The following is a 16424-nucleotide window of genomic DNA, read 5'->3' on the forward strand; positions in this document are numbered from 1 at the left end:
TGTTCTCTTTGTAGCTGGAATACCAAGGTTTGGGCATGCTGGTGCTTTGCAGTTACTAATAGGCAAAGCCAGTACATTCATCAGTTCATTCATACAATCTTATTTAATTCAAATCCCTTTTCAGAATCCTTCTAGGTGGGTCGCTGCTCCCAAAATACACCCTGGCACACACAACAAGGATGGTATTTACATGGCATTACTGAGGGAGGCGCTCCTTAGTATTGCCAATAGAGGACATTCTGGTGGTGGGCATTATACCTAAAGTCTTTTGCTAAGATAATAACTGAAAACAGGAAAGCCATATAAATAATATTCAAATATAATTTTAATTGAAGTGAACATTTAAGTGGTTGTGAAATATGGTTTTGGCTTTTGTATCACTATAAAAAATTTACAGCCATCAGGATCTCTTGGGACACCTGTAACCTGTTTACACTCCACAAAGGCGCTAAGTTACAGGAGCGGGGAAACTCTGGGCAATACACCACCCTGTAAGCTGAGAACACAGGGATGAAGGAGACAGAATGATTACCCACAAGAATTATGTTTAATAGGCAGAACCCAGCAAAATGATTTTACGATGTAGTTTAATAAATCTGATGACAGAAGTGTATCTAGGGTGCAACCTAACTCAGGCTATGGGAGTGCAGGTATACTAACCATTTCTTTTCTTTCATTTTGTTTTTCTTTTTTCACAGAAGGAGGTGTTGGGACTCAGGGCAGGCTGCCCCCAGATATGCCAGAATGGCATATTGATTATTTTGAATGGGAGATACTTAAGGAAAGGCCAATACAAGACGAATGCCCTGACTTTCCTCTCTGTCTCCTTGAAAGTAGAAAATAAATTTCCCACATGAAAGGTACCCTCTCTGCACCTGGAGATATAAGGATACCCTTATCAACAGGGTTAGTGATATTTGGGCCAAGAAGTATGTATAAACAAACTTTGCTACTTGAGTAAACTCTGTAGATTTTTCATTAGTTAAGCACCCAAAGCCAATGTTTGTCTTATCAATTCCTTGCAAACTTATTGTTTGTCTAAAAAGTCTAAAAAACTGCTTCATAGGTACCATTCCTGGGATCTCTGCACATACAAATGTGTTTTTTTCCCCTCTTGTTGATTTGTCTTGTGTGAATTTAATTACTAGACCAGCCAGAATAACTTGAGAAGGGTGAGGGAAAGTTTCTCCCTCCCCAACAGTAGCATTTATTTGAGGCTTAACATGAAATTTTACAAATAAAATTTATATAAACACAAATCCACATTCAGTCATAAGGCAGATAACAAATGACAAGTAAAAACAAAGAAAATCAATTGGTGACTATGAAACTGTGTAACTGAAATTGGGACTTGAACCAACGAGGCTGGGACTCAAATCCAGCCAAAACTCACAGTCTTCCTACTGAGATCATATACCTAGCTTCAGCATTTAATGAAGCCCAGTTCTTTAATATCTCATTACAGAAAGAATTCAGTGAGAAACAAAGTGACAGGCAAGAAGTGGTTTTATTTAGATAGAAACATACTCAACAGAGTTGTGCTATCTCAGAAGGTGAGAGGCCCCGAAATATGCATGGTTAGTTTTATGGGCTGAGTAGTTTCATAAGCTAATGAGTGGGAGAGTTATTTCAACTCTTTTGAGGAAGGGGTAGGGATTTTCAGGAACTGGGCCACCACCCACCTTTTGACCTTTGATAGTTGACCTCAGAATGGTCATGGCACTGGTGAGTCAGCCAGTTCAGTCGCTCAGTCATGTCTGACTCTTTGGAACCCCATGGACTGCAGTACACCGGGCTTCCCTGACCATCACCAACTCACATAGCTTGCTCAAACTCACATTGATAGGGTGGGTGATGCCATCCAACCATCTCATTCTCTGTTGTCCCCTTCTCCTCCTGCCTTCAATCTTTCCCAGCATCGGGGTCTTTTCCAATGAGTCAATTCTTCACATCAGGTGGCCAAAGTATTGGAGCTTCAGCTTCAGCATCAGTCCTTCCAATGAATATTCAGGACTGATTTCCTCTAGGATTGACTGGTTTGATCTCCTTACAGTCCAAGGGACTCTCAAGTCTTCTCCAGCACCACAGTTCAAAAGCATCAGTTCTTTGGCACTCAGCTTTCACCAACTCTCACATCCATACATGACTACTGGAAGAACCATGGCTTTGACTAGACAGACCTTTGTCAGCAAAGTAACATCTCTGCTTTTTAATATGCTGTCTAGGTTGGTCATAGCTTTTCTTCCAAAGAGCAAGCATCTTTTAATTTTATGGCTACAGTCACCATCTGCATTGATTTTGGAGTTCCCCAAAATCAAATCTCTCACTGTTTCTTTTGTTTCCCCATCTATATACCATGAAGTGATGGGACCAGATGCCATGATCTTCATTTTTTGAATGTTGAGTTTTAAGCCAACTTTTTTCACTCTCCTCTTTCACTTTTATCAAGAGACTCTTTAGTTTCTCTTCACTTTCTGACATAATGGTGGTGTCATCTGTATATCTGCAGTTATTGATATTTCTCCCGGCCATCTTGATTCCAGCTTGTGCTTCATTCAGCCTGGCATTTTGGGTGATGTACTCTGAATAAAAGTTAAATAAGTGGGGTGACAATATACAGCCTTGATGTACTCCTTATCCATTTTGGAACTAGACTATTGTTCCATGCCCAGTTCTAACTGTTGCTTCCTGATCTGCATACAGATTTCTCAAGAGGCAGGTCAGGTGGTCTGGTATTCCCATCTCTTGAAGAATTTTCCACAGTTTGTTGTGATCCACAGAGTCAAAGGCTTTTGTGTAGTCAATAAAGCAGATGTTTTTCTGGAACTCTCTTGCTTTTTTGATCATCCAATGGATGTTGGCAATTTGATTTCTGGTTCCTCTGCCTTTTCTAAATCCAGCTTGTACATCTGGAAGTTCATGGTTCACGTACTGTTGAAGCCTGGCTTGCAGAATTTTGAGCATTACTTTGCTAGCATATGAGATGAGTGCAATTGTGTGGTAGTTTGAACATATTTTGGCATTGCCTTTCTTTTGTATTGGAATGAAAACTGACCTTTTCCAGGCCTGTGGCCACTGCTGACTTTTCCAAATTTGCTGGCACATTGAGTGCAACACTTTCACAGCATCATCTTTTAGGATTTGAAATAGCTCAGCTAGAATTCCATCACCTCCACTGACTTTGTGATGCTTCCCAAGGTGCATTTGACTTCTCACTCCAGGAATGTTTGGCTGTCGGTGAGTGATCAAACCATCATGGTTATCTGGGTCATTAAGATCTTTTTTGTACAGTTCTTCTGTGTATTCTTGCTACCTCTTCTTAATATCTTCTGCTTCTGTTAGGTCCATATTGTTCCTGTCCTTTATTTTATTATTATTATTTTTAATATTTATTTATTTGGCTGCACCAGGTCTTAGTTGCAGCATGTGAGATCTTGTTCTCTGACCAGGGATTGAACTTGGGTCCCCTGCATTGGGAGCTCAGAGTCTTAGCCACTGGACCAAGAGAGAAGTCCCTGTTTCTGTCCTTTATTGTGTCCATCTTTGCATGAAATGTTCCCTTGGTATCTCTAATTTTCTTGAAGAGATCTCTAGTCTTTCCCATTCTATTGTTTTCCTCTATTTCTTTGCATTGATCACTGAAGAAGGCTTTCTTATCTCTTCTTGCTATTCTTTGGAACTCTGCATTCAGATGGGTATATCTTTCCTTTTATCCTTTGCCTTTCACTTCTCTTCTTTTCTCAGCTATTTGAAAGGCCTCTTCAGACAAACATTTTGCCTTCTTGCATTCCTTTTTCTTGAGGATGGTTTTGATCACCGCCTCGTGTACAGTGCTATGAACCTCCGTCCATAGTTCTTCAGGCACTCTATCAGATCTATTCCCTTGAATCTATTTGTCACTTCCACTGTATAATTGTAAGGGATTTGATTTAGGTCATACCTGAACGGTCTAGTGGTTTTCCCTGGTAGGTATGTCATTTAGCTTGCTGATCTGTTACAATGAACATATACTGAAGGCTCAAGGCCTAGTGGAAGTCAGTTTGTCTTCCATCTTGGACCTGTTTGGTTCTAATCAGCTTATGTCATGTCCTCAGGCTATGTCACTCTTTTAAAGAATGTGCTTTGCCCCCTTCCCTCCTGTTTCAATTATAAACAGTGGGGCATAGTTTTGTCTTGTACCGTAGAAAATCTTTTACAAAATAATCATTTTAAATCAACAGAAGGCCAATCATTAATAGCTTAGCACTACTCTTGTTTTTTCTGATGCCCCCACTAGTATGGCTGGAAATCATTTTGGTGATTGTCTCCTGCTTGAGATGCATTGCCATACGTGCTCTGTTTGCCAATATCTGCGTATCTAGTCCATATCCAGATTTCCCATAGTTCTACGCAGTATCTTCATGCCACCCATAGCCACTATAGTTTTGCTCACCACTGTAGGCACTAAGCAAGGTTCTGAGACTCATTCCTGTGTGTGTGTGTATAGGCTTCCCCATACCAACAAGCAATATTTGGATGCCACAGAGTGTCTGAGCATTTGACTCAATTTTGACACTACCTGCCTGGAGATAGAATCAGATTCCACAGGTAAAGTGCTCAGTCCCACAAGCTGTAGTTGTTTGGTCACTAAGTCATGTCTGACTCTGTGACCCCATGGACTGCAGCAAGCCAGGCTTCCCTGTCCTTCACTATTTCCCAGAGTTTGCTAAGATTCATGTTCTTTGAGTAGGTGATGCTATCTAACCATCTTACCCTCTGCCGCCCTCTTCTCCTTTTGCATTCAGTCTTTCCCAGCATCAGGGTGGGGGGCCATAAAGGGCAGAAACCAGGGTCAATCAGGAGGCAGAGATAGTGAGGGGAAATCTTATGCAAGAGCCCTTATTGTGGTTTCCACAGGAAGAGGTAAAGCAGGATAAGCAGATTTCAGGTTGGCTAGTTTGAATAATTTCAGCGGGCTCTGGGGCACAGGGGCTGTCTCTAGTTGTCTGGTTCCTGATCCTTGGTGACTGGGGCAGGTTGATAGTGTTCTGGAATGTGAGACCCTAACAGACAGAAGGCTGAGGGTACGAGCTCTGTATTGGTTGGTTTGCACATGACAGGAAAGTTTACAGGCAAGTTGTTTGCTACCCTTAGGAATTAGCTAACCCTGACAGGGATAGTTCCTCCAGGGGAAGTAAGGCCCCAAGAAGTCAAAATATTAAAAAATTCAAGGAATGGGCCCTTCTGCCATCATTTTAAATTCAGGTCCATAAAATGTACCATCATCACTGCTGCCTGGACTGAGGCTGAGCTGGTGCCGCACACCCACCATGCAGCATGTAAGCAAGTATGATGACCCAGAAGCATTTGCAGAGGGCTACAAGATCAACATCAGTAAGGATCAGCAGGATGATAGTATAATGTTTATTGGAGCCTTGAGTTGGTATATAAGCAAGAAAGACCTGACTGAATACTTATCTCACTTGGTAAGCTGTAGACTGCATAATCAAAACAGAGCCAATTACTCGAAGATCAAGAGGACCTGGATTTGTGCTTTTCGAAGATGCTGCTAGTGTTAATAAGACTTTGGAAGACAAAGAACACTAACTAGATGGCAAATTGATAGACCCACCAAAAGTTAATACTTTAAGAGTATTAACTTAAGAGGCAAGAAATCTCCTAAAAAGATTTTTGTGGGTAGGTTGAGCCCAGATACTTCTGAAGAACAAATTAAAGAATACTTTGGAGATTTTGGAGGGGTTGAAATATTGAACTCCCCATGGATTCAAAAATAAATGAAAAAATGAGGATTTGTTTTATCACATATACAGATGAAGAGCCAGTAAAGAAATTGTTAGAAAGCACATATCATCAAATTGGTTCTGTGACACGTAAATTAAAAAAAAAAGCACAACCCAAAGAGATGTACAAGCATCAATAGCAATGGGAGTAAGGGGAGCTGCAGCTGGTGGACCAGGTGGAACTAGGATCATGGTGAAAATCAGGATCAAACCCCAAACCAAATATTATGATGAAAGATATGGAAGTTATAAGAGTGCCTATGATACTGTGGTTTATTACAAAATATATCTGATCATTCAGGTAATAATCAGAATATATGAGAAATATATATTTGGTCTTCATCCATAGTTCCTGTCTTACAGTTCCCTAAACCCTTGGAGTTCATTGAGTGATAAGAGCACTGAGATAACGTTTGGTCTCTTGTCCTCAGTTCCTGAAAATGCTTCAGGGAAAGCCAAAACAATCTTGAGGAAGGAAAAACAGAGCTAGAGGAATCAGGTTCCCTAACTTCAGACTATCCTACAAAGCTATAGTCATCAAAACAGTGTGGTACTGTCACAAAAATAGAAATATAGATCAATGGAACAAGATCAAGAGCCCAGAAATAAACCCATGCACCCATGGTCAATTAATCTATGATGAAGGAGGCATGACTACGCAATTTTGAAAAGACAGTCTCTTCAACAAATGGTGGTGGGAAAACTGGACTGCAACATGGAAAAAAAATCAAATTAGATCATTCTTTATACCATACAAAAAATAAGCTCACAATGGATTAAAGACCTAAAGGTGAGACTGAACACTGTAAAACTCTTAGAGGAAAACATAGGCAGAGCACTGCTAACATAGATGGCCACAGTATCCTTTTTGATCTACTTTCTAGAATAATGGAAACAAGAAATAAGAATAAAAAAGTGGGACTTAATTAAGCCTAAAAGCTTTGGCACAGCAGAGAAAACCAGAAACAAAACAAAAGACAACCCACAGACTTGGAGTAAATATTTTCAAATGATGTGATTGATGAGGGGTTAGTCTCCAAAATCTACTAACAGCTCATGAAGCTTAATATCATCAAAACAAACAATCCAATCAAAAAATGGGCAGAAGACCAAAATAGACATTTCTCCAAAGAATACATACAGACGGCCAAGAGACACACGAAAAGAGGTTCAACATTGCTAGTTATTCAGTTCAGTCAGTCAGTCGCGTCCGACTCTTTGCAACCCCGTGAATCATAGCACACCAGGCCTCCCTGTCCATCACCAACTCCTGGAGTTGACTCAAACTCATGTCCATCGAGTCAGTGATGCCATCCAGCCATCTCATCCTCTGTCGTCCCCTTCTCCTCCTGCCCCCAATCCCTCCCAGCATCAGAGGCTTTTCCAATGAGTCAACTCTTCACATGAGGTGGCCAAAGTACTGGAGTTTCAGCTTTAGCATCATTCCTTCCAAAGAAATCCCAGGGCTGATCTCCTTCAGAATGGACTGGTTGGATCTCCTTGCAGTCCAAGGGACTCTCAAGAGTCTTCTCCAACACCACAGTTCAAAAGCATCAATTCTTTGGTGCTCAGCTTTCTTCACAGTCCAACTCTCACATCTATACATGACCACTGGAAAAACCATAGCCTTGACTAGACGGACTTTAGTTGGCAAAGTAATGCCTCTGCTTTTGAATATGCTATCTAGGTTGGTCATAACTTTCCTTCCAAGGAGTAAGCGTCTTTTAATTTCATGGCTGCAGTCACCATCTGCAGTGATTTTGGAGCCCCCCAAAAATAACGTCTGACACTGTTTCCACTGTTTCCCCATCTATTTCCCATGAAGTAATGGGACTGGATGCCATGATCTTAGTTTTCTGAATGTTGAGCTTTAAGCCAACTTTTTCACTCTCCTTTTTCATTTTCATCACAAGGCTTTTTACTTTCTCTTCACTTTCTGCTAGTTATTAGAGAAATGAAAATCAAAACTACAATGAGCTATCAACTCACACCAGTAAAATGGCTATCATCAAAAAATTCACAAACATTAAGTGCTGAAGAGGGTGTGGAGAGAAGAGAACCCTCCTGCACTGTTGGTGGGAATGTAAATTGGTATAGCTACTATGGAGAATAGTATGGAGGTTCCTTAAAAAAGCTAAAAAAGCTAGAGTTACCACATGACTCTGCAACCCCACTCCTGGGTATACATCTGGAGGAAAACATGGTCTGGAAGGATACATGCACCCCAGTGTTTATTGCAATATGTTTACAGTAGCCAAGACATGGAAGAAACCTAAATGCCCATTGATAAAGGAATGGATAAGGAAGAAGTGGTACATGTATACAGTGGAATATTACCCAGCCATTAAAAAGAATGAAGTAATGCCATTTGCAACAACATGGATGTACCTAGAGATTGTGATATTGAGTGACAGAGAAGTAAGTCAGACAGAGAAAAAAAAGTATGATATCCCATATCCCTTATATGTAGAATCTAAAAAGAAATGATACAAATACACTTATATACAAAAATAGAAATAGACTCACAGACTTAAAGAACAAATTTATGGTTACAGGGGGAAGGGTGGAGGGAAGGGATAGTTAGGGAGGTTTGGAGATCAGTATGTATAACCATGACCCAGCTGGCTGTTTACATTAAAATGAAGTAAAACGAAGTCAGTCTCCATCTTCAGCTTCAACATGTTGTACTTTGTTAATAGCAGTCAGATTGGTTATGCTCTATACAAGAGCAATCAGATTGGTTATGCTCTATACAAGAGCATTTACTGTATATATTCTATGAACCAGAAGATACAAACCCGCATCTTCTGTGTCTCCTACATTGGCAGGTGGTTTCTTTACCACTGAGCCACCATGAAAGCTCTTATTCATTTTATATCCTGGCATCTATTAGGACATCTGGTTCATAGAATATATACAGTAAATGCTCTTGTATAGAGCATAACCAATCTGACTGCTATTAACAAAGTACAACATGTTGAAGCTGAAGATGGAGACTGACTTCATTTTACTTCATTTTAATGTAAACAGCCAGCTGGGTCACGGAAATGAGATATTGAGATTAAGAAATGACAACTGAGTCTCTTTAATATAGAAACTATATATCTATATTTCTTTTTGGACTGCACTGTGTGGCTTGTAGGATCTTAGTTCCCTGACCAGGGATAGAACCCAGGGCCTCAACTGTGAAAGCTCAGAGTCCTAACCATTGGACAGGTAGGGAATTCCCTAGAAACTATATTTTATTCATCTTTTTTTGTTATTTAGTTGCTAGGTCATCCTACTCTTTTGTAACCCCATGGATCGTAGCCCCACTGATCCCCGGACAGACCAGGCTCCTCTGTCCATGGGATTTCTCAGGCAAGAATGCTGGAGTCTGTTGTCATTTCTTTCTCCAAGGGATCTTCCCAACCCAGGGATCAAACCCGCATCTTCTGTGTCTCCTACATTGGCAGGTGGATTCTTTACCACTGAGCCACCATGAAAGCTCTTATTCATTTTATATCCTGGCATCTATTAGGACAACTGGTTCATAGAATATATACAGTAAATGCTCTTGTATAGAGCATGGCCTAGAGGGAGAGATATAAATTCCTGGCTTAGAAAAAACATCTAATCAGGCCACTTTGCTTGCAAAAACTCAGCCTAGACAGGAGATGGTGCAGCAAAGAAGAGGTAGGCTTCCCTGTATAAGACAACGTTGGGAAGTTAGTGATTGATGTCGGAGGTTAGCGAGAGGCCGTTACAGCTCTGGGAGCCAGAGGCAGGGTCACTCTTCTGAGGGGGAAATTCAGCAGTAGGAAGTTCCTTGTTTCAGGGATGCTGAGGAACATGAGAACAGAGATGTCTAATATCTCATTTTTATTTATTTTTGGGGCTGGCAGTAGTAATTCCTCTCTATTATCCAAAAACCTTCAGTAGCAATCTCAACAACTGCCTTGGATTGGTGATGTTTTGCAGATAAAAGGGGAGGCTTCATACTTGGTCCTACATATAGTGTAAGGATGAGAACTGTGTGGGAGGAGAGACGTGAGAGAATTCAGCAAGAACAAGAAGTCAGAGCCAGAGGTAGCCATGAGGGGCCCCTGGGAATCCCTTGAACTCTCAGAGAGGGCATGGGGTTTTTCCAGAGTATGTAGCGCAGGAAATTGAGTCAGAAGATTTTTTTTTTTTTGGTCCAATGAAAGTTGGAAGATTTGGACTTGGGGACATTCTGGCTAAAATGTGTTACATATTCATTTGTTAAAGCATACATTTAATAGTTTTTATTGAACACTTACTGCATGGCACACACAGAGAATAGAATAGTGAGTAAAAACAGATGTGGTCCCAGGTACCTTAGAGTGTTGTTCCGCTCATGACTATATAGAGATGTCAAAGGGATCTATCCAATGAGACTGTCTGAAACATCACCCTTGAGAGAAAACCATGGTTTGAGATTACTTATAGACAATGAGTCATTAAGGATGTGTTTGTAAACTGACCTAAGCCAAATTGATTGTTCACAGTTGTCGAGTTCTTTTTGGTAGGTGTAAGTGATCTTGATGATTTGAGGTAGTGAAGGCTATGGGTCTCCTTTTCCACAGCCTCCCCTGCTGAACTGATATATTACAAGGAAAGCAAATCTCAAACTGAAATCTACCATACTATTCATTATGGAAGAGGTGCAAAGCAAACACAACTTGTTCTTTGGAGTTCAGTGAAGTAACAGCACTCTGCATTTAGGCACTTCAGGTTCACTAGAGCCAGATGTGACAATATATTCTTGCAGGACTAAGCGTTCCTTTTAATTGGATCAGGATCAGACTCCTCTTTTAAACAGCAGAATGTGAGAGTCTCAGGCTGAAGGCATGCTGCCAATCATTGGGCCTGTAGGTTGTACACAGGCCTGTACAGCATTTCTAGCCCTCCCTCTAAGAGGAACATCACTCATTACCATTTCTTTTTTTCTTTTTCCCAAACTTTAAACTTTGTATTTTGTATTGGAGTATAGTTGATAAACAGTGTTGTGATAGTTTCAGGTGAACAGTGAAGGGACTCAGCCATACATGTACATGTATCTGTTCTTCCCCAAACCCCTCTCCCACCCAGGCTGGCACAGAAGCTTGAGTAGAGTTGCATGTGCTACACAATAGGTTCTTATTGGTTATCCATTTTGAATATAGCAATGTGTGCATGTCCTTCCCAAACTCCCTGACTATCTCTTTAGCTGTCAACAACCATAAGTTCGTTTCCTAAGTCGGATTCATCACCATTTCTTTGGTTAGGATCATCACCAAAGAAAAAAATGTTTATCATCTCTTATGGTTGTCACCCTGCTTATTTAACTTATATGCAGAGTACATCATGAGAAACGCTGGGCTGGAAGAAGCACAAGCTGGAATCAAGATTGCAGGGAGAAATATCAATAACCTCAGATATGCAGATGACACCACCCTTATGGCAGAAAGTGAAGAGGAACTAAAGAGCTTCTTGGTGAAAGTGAAAGAGGAGAGTGAAAAAGTTGGCTTAAAGCTCAACATTCAGAAAACTAAGGTCATGGCATCCAGTCCCATCACTTCATGGCAAATAGATAGGGAAACAGTGGAAACAGTGTCAGACGTTATTTTTCGGGGCTCCAAAATCACTGCAGATGGGGACTGCAGCCATGAAATTAAAAGACGCTTACTCCTTGGAAGGAAAGTTATGACCAACCTAGATAGCATATTGAAAAGCAGAGACATTACTTTGCCAACAAAGGTCCGTCTAGTCAAGGCTATGGTTTTTCCAGTGGTCATGTATGGATGTGAGAGTTGGACTGTGAAGAAAGCTGCGTGCCAAAGAATTGATGCTTTTGAACTGTGGTGTTGGAGAAGACTCTTGAGAATCCCTTAGAGTGCAAGGAGATCCAACCAGTCCATCCTAAAGGAGATCAGTCCTGGGTGTTCATTGAAAGGACTGATGTTGAAGCTGAAACTCCAATACTTCGGCCACCTGATGCGAAGAGTTGACTCATTGGAAAATACCCTGATGCTGGGAGGGATTAGGGGCAGGAGGAGAAGGGGATGACAGAGGATGAGATGGCTGGATGTCATTACTGACTCGATGGACACGAGTTTGGGTAAACTCTTAGAGTTGGTGATGGACAGGGAGGCCTGGTGTGCTGTGATTCATGGGGTTGCAAAGAGTCAAACACGACTGAGTGACTGAACTGAACTGAGGGTTAGTTCTCTGGTAGTCTAGGGTCTTGGAGTCAGTACTCCCACTCCAAAGTCTCAGGGCTGGATCTTGGTCAGGAATGATGTTCCACAAGTGGTTTGTTATGGCATTAAGTGAGATTAAAACAAATATTCAAAAACGAGAAACCAAAGGTGAACCCCAGACAAATGGCAGTTACAAAATCAGACAAGTAATAATTAAAATAATGGAATATACACATATACATATACGCCCATGAGCAAGGTCAAAACAGTCCAACAAAAAAAGAAGTAGAGTAGATTGACCTGGCAAACAAAGGAAATCAAAAATCATATTTACCAGTTAGTAATAAAAACTAACTGAAGCACAACCTGGAAAACAAAATTAAAGCAAGGTGCCACGTGGGGAAAAAAACAATGAAGACAAAATTAACAAATATGTTGAGAGGAAAAGAAAGAAAGAAAATAAAGAAAGAATAGATATGCAAAATTAAATAGAGGCAGATGAAGATTTATATACATTAAAGATTAACTGCAAGGGGAAAAGAACTGTAGGAAAGGCAAACAAAGAATAAATGTAGAAAAAGTTTAATAGGTTTAAAAAATTATAAATTAAAATTATAAAAAATGAAATAAAAAAACAGGAAGAAGAAAGAAAAGGGAAAAAAAAAAGGAAAACTTCACAGAAGTGCAAAAGCCCAACGTAGAGGCAGAAGTTTATAGCAACAATAAAAAGTGTGACTGAATATACATATATACATATACACCCATAAGCAAAATCAAATAAGTCCAACAAAAGTAAAGTACAATAGATTGACCTGGATAACAAAGGAAACCAAAAAGTATATCTATCAGAACAAAACTAACTAAAGCACAAACTGGAAAATCAAAGTAAAGCAAGATGCCAATTGGGGAATAAAGCAATGAAAATAAAACTAATAAATATGTGAGAAGACAGGAAAGAAAGAAAGAATGGATATACAATGTCAAATAGAGGTAGATAAAGAAGATTTACATACATTAAAGATTAACTGCAAGGGGAAAAGAACAGGAGGAAAAGTAAACAAAGGAATAACTGTAGAAAAAATAATAGGTTTGAAAACTTAAAATTAAAAAAAAGAGAGAGAAAAAAAGGAAAACTCCACAGATCTGCAAAAGCCCAATGTAGAGAGAGCAGTTTATAACAATGATAAAAAATGTGACTGAGGAAAAAAAAAGCTAAAATCTTAATTAGATTTCATAATGCCAATAAAACCAACAACTACAACAGAGGGGGAAAAAGAAGGGGGAAAAAATCCGGAAGAATCTACAGAACAAGTCAAAACACAAGAATAATAAATGTTTTTCTTGAGTGACTGCTGTCAGAGCCGTTTCCCTCTCTGGGAGTCACAGTCCACCTCGCCTCCCTAGGATGCCCTCCAGCACTGTGCGGATCTCTGGACCTGCTGTGAGGGCGGCTCATATTGTAATCTGGTCCTACTCCTGTATTCTTCTGGTCCTACTCCTCAATTCTTGCCTCCAATGTCCACAGTTATCAGAACTAGCGCTATCAGAACTTCTTTTGTGGGAGCTTTCAATGACCTTTTATATATTCCATAGATACAGAGTCTGCCTAGTTGATCGTGTGGATTTAATCCGCAGCTTGTACAGCTGGTGAGAAGGTTTTGGGTCTTCTTCCTTAGCCACACTGCTCCTGAGTTTCAATTGTGGTTTTATTTCTACCTCTACATGTGGGTCGTCCATTGGAGTTTCCTCCTGAGGCTGCCCTGGAGGGCTTGGGTTTGCCCCTGTGAGGGCCAAGTGAGGAGGTGGTGCAGCTGCTTGGGTCACAGGGGTTCTCGCATCACCAGGTACTCCAGGGGGTTGGTGGCTAGGGCAGCAGGGAATACAGTGCTCTGGAAGGGTATGGCAACAAGTAATGTCCAATACCCTCCAGTATTCTTGCCTGGACAACATTTCTCCCTGACAGAGAAGCCTGGCGGGCCACAGTCCACAGGGTCACAGAGCTGGACATGACCCAAGCAATCCTGTGTGCATAGAAGCAAGACGTTTTTTTGCCTGTGGCAGCTCTGCCCCAGTGAGAGTTGAGCATGAAGGTGGCGCAGCTGCTTGGCTTGCAGGGACCCTGGCAGCGCCAAGTGTGCAGGGACATGGACTGCCTCTGCCGCAAGAGTTATGGCCCTATCATAGTCTTTTTTCGAGCCTTTTGTAGCTGGCGATCTTTCTCCATAGCTCTGCCTGTTCAGGCACTTAGAAGGCTCCCTTGCCTGGGGTCCCTCTCTGTTGTTTGGTGCATCAGGCACATAGAGGCACCCCCCTCCCCCAATCTGCGGTCTTACTCTGTAGATCGGTACATCAGTCACTTAAAGGAGTACCCTGGGTGGTGTCCTACTCTGTGGTTCTGTGCATCAGGCATTTGATGGGCCAGCCTCTCTACTGTTCAGCTGCTGATGGCAGGTGTGGGGAGAGAGAGGCTATGGTGATGGCCCCACCCTCTATGCATGACTTGGCAGTATTGTTTCAGGAAGGCGGACCCCTTCCAGGGCCCGAAACTGGGCTCTTGACTAACACTCGGAAATGAATTGTCCGAGGAGACACATGTGCTGACAAAGCAAGAGATTTTATTGGGAAAGGGCAACCGAGTGGAGAGCAGTAGGGTAAGGGAACCCAGGAGAACTGCTCTGCCACGTGGCTTGCAGTCTCCTGTTTTATGGTGATGGGATTAGTTTCTGGGTGGTCTTTGGCCAATCATTCCAATTCAGAGTCTTTCCTGGTGGCGCATGCATCGCTCAGCTAAGATGGATGCTAGTGAGAGGGATTCCGGGAAGTGGACTGACATGCGGTGTCTCCTTTCGACCTTTCCCGAACTCTTCCACTTGGTAGTGGCTTATTAGTTCCGTATTCCTTATCAGGATTTCCTGTCATAAAACAACTCATGCAAATGGTTACTATGGTGCCTGGCCAGGGTGGGTGGTCTCAATCAGTCTGCTTCCCCTAACAACTCCCCTCTGAGAGACTTCGTACTCAAGATACTTCTTGGGAATTGGGGCGGAGGTCTCTTTCTTCTGTAACTTCTTCCTGCTGTGCATGGGCATAGGCCTGCCTAGCAGAGCAGAAGTCTCTCTCCCTATATCCAACACTTGAGTTTTCTGAGTCGTGTCAGGCTTGGATGCCACCATTCTCAAAACAATGTCTGCTGGAAGCTAGTAACTGGCAACCTGACTTTTTATAAAACTAGGCAACTGGCTACCTGGCTACAAGTCTCCTCGAAGTTCCAGGTCCAGACTGGGTTTCAGGCCTATTCTTCTAAAAAGAAATGAGATTTATTTTGTCTACTAAATTCCAGTTATCACTCCTCCAACTACTTCTAATTGGGTCTGTTACACCAAAACAGCAGACCAAGGGATTGAGATTTTAATCATACAAGACTCAGATCTAGAACTTGGAACTCAGAAATACTTCCAATTTAGTGTCTACACTCCAAGCTGAGGCAGTCCTATGCCCCATTTTGACAGGAAGTTATCACAGTCATAGTTGCCTAGTTCCCTAAATTAAAACTGAGTAGAACTCTGTGGGGCTCTGGAGTAGAGATCAGTTCTGTATTCTCCATTTCTTGTCTGTAGCATATAGGCTTCATTTCAGCCTCCTTGACCTTCCCTGAGTTCCAAAGGGTGGATTCAAACAATTGCTAATCAGGGAAGGTAGGGGATACAGAAACAGGAGAAACAATCAAAGGTTGGTAGAGCCTCCAGACAGAGTCCTGGTTCCTACTCAAAGAAATATGCATAACAGTGTCTTTGAGCCCCCACCCAGGTGGAGGATGGTAACTTCAGACTGAACACAAGATTCCTGGAGCACAGCTCTGTTGCCTCACCACCAACCAATCAAAAAGGGTCACAAACACTGCAACCCTCACCCCAAATGTTGCCTTCTGTTTCCGGGACCAGAGATGACCATCCTTTTAGGTCTCCTGCTTGGCCCTTGTCTATTTCATCTCTGAGAGGGGCCAACAGTTTCAAACTAAATTGCTGTTACTACAAGGGTGGAAGCTGATTTCAGATGTGGAACACCCCAACTTAGATCAGGCAGAGAGAGAGACTTCTGCTCTGCTAGGCAGGCCTACACCCATGCACAGCAGGAAGAAGTTACAGAAGAAAGAGACCTCCGCCCCAATTCCCAAGAAGTATCTTGAGTACGAAGTCTCTCAGAGGGGAGTTGTTAGGGGAAGCAGACTGATTGAGACCACCCACCCTGGCCAGGCACCATAGTAACTATTTGCATGAGTTGTTTTATGACAGGAAATCCTGATAAGGAATACGGAACTAATAAAGCCACCACCAACTGGAAGAGTTTGGGAAAGGTCAAAAGGAGACACCGCGTGTCCGTCCACTTCCCGGAATCCCTCTCGCTAGCATCCATCTTGGCTGAGCGATGCATGCGTCACCAGGAAAGACCCTGAATTAGAATG

At 41.8% G+C, this 16424-nt stretch overlaps 1 pseudogene; it reads left to right on the forward strand.

Moving 5' to 3' along the window:
• The first annotated feature begins 5309 nt into the window (after positions 1 to 5309).
• Positions 5310 to 6250, forward strand: LOC129655858 (heterogeneous nuclear ribonucleoprotein D-like; annotated as a pseudogene).
• Positions 6251 to 16424: the final 10174 nt, after the last annotated feature.

The sequence above is a fragment of the Bubalus kerabau genome, chromosome 6, assembly GCF_029407905.1.
Source record: "Bubalus kerabau isolate K-KA32 ecotype Philippines breed swamp buffalo chromosome 6, PCC_UOA_SB_1v2, whole genome shotgun sequence".
In the NCBI taxonomy this organism is placed as follows: Eukaryota; Metazoa; Chordata; class Mammalia; order Artiodactyla; family Bovidae; genus Bubalus; species Bubalus kerabau.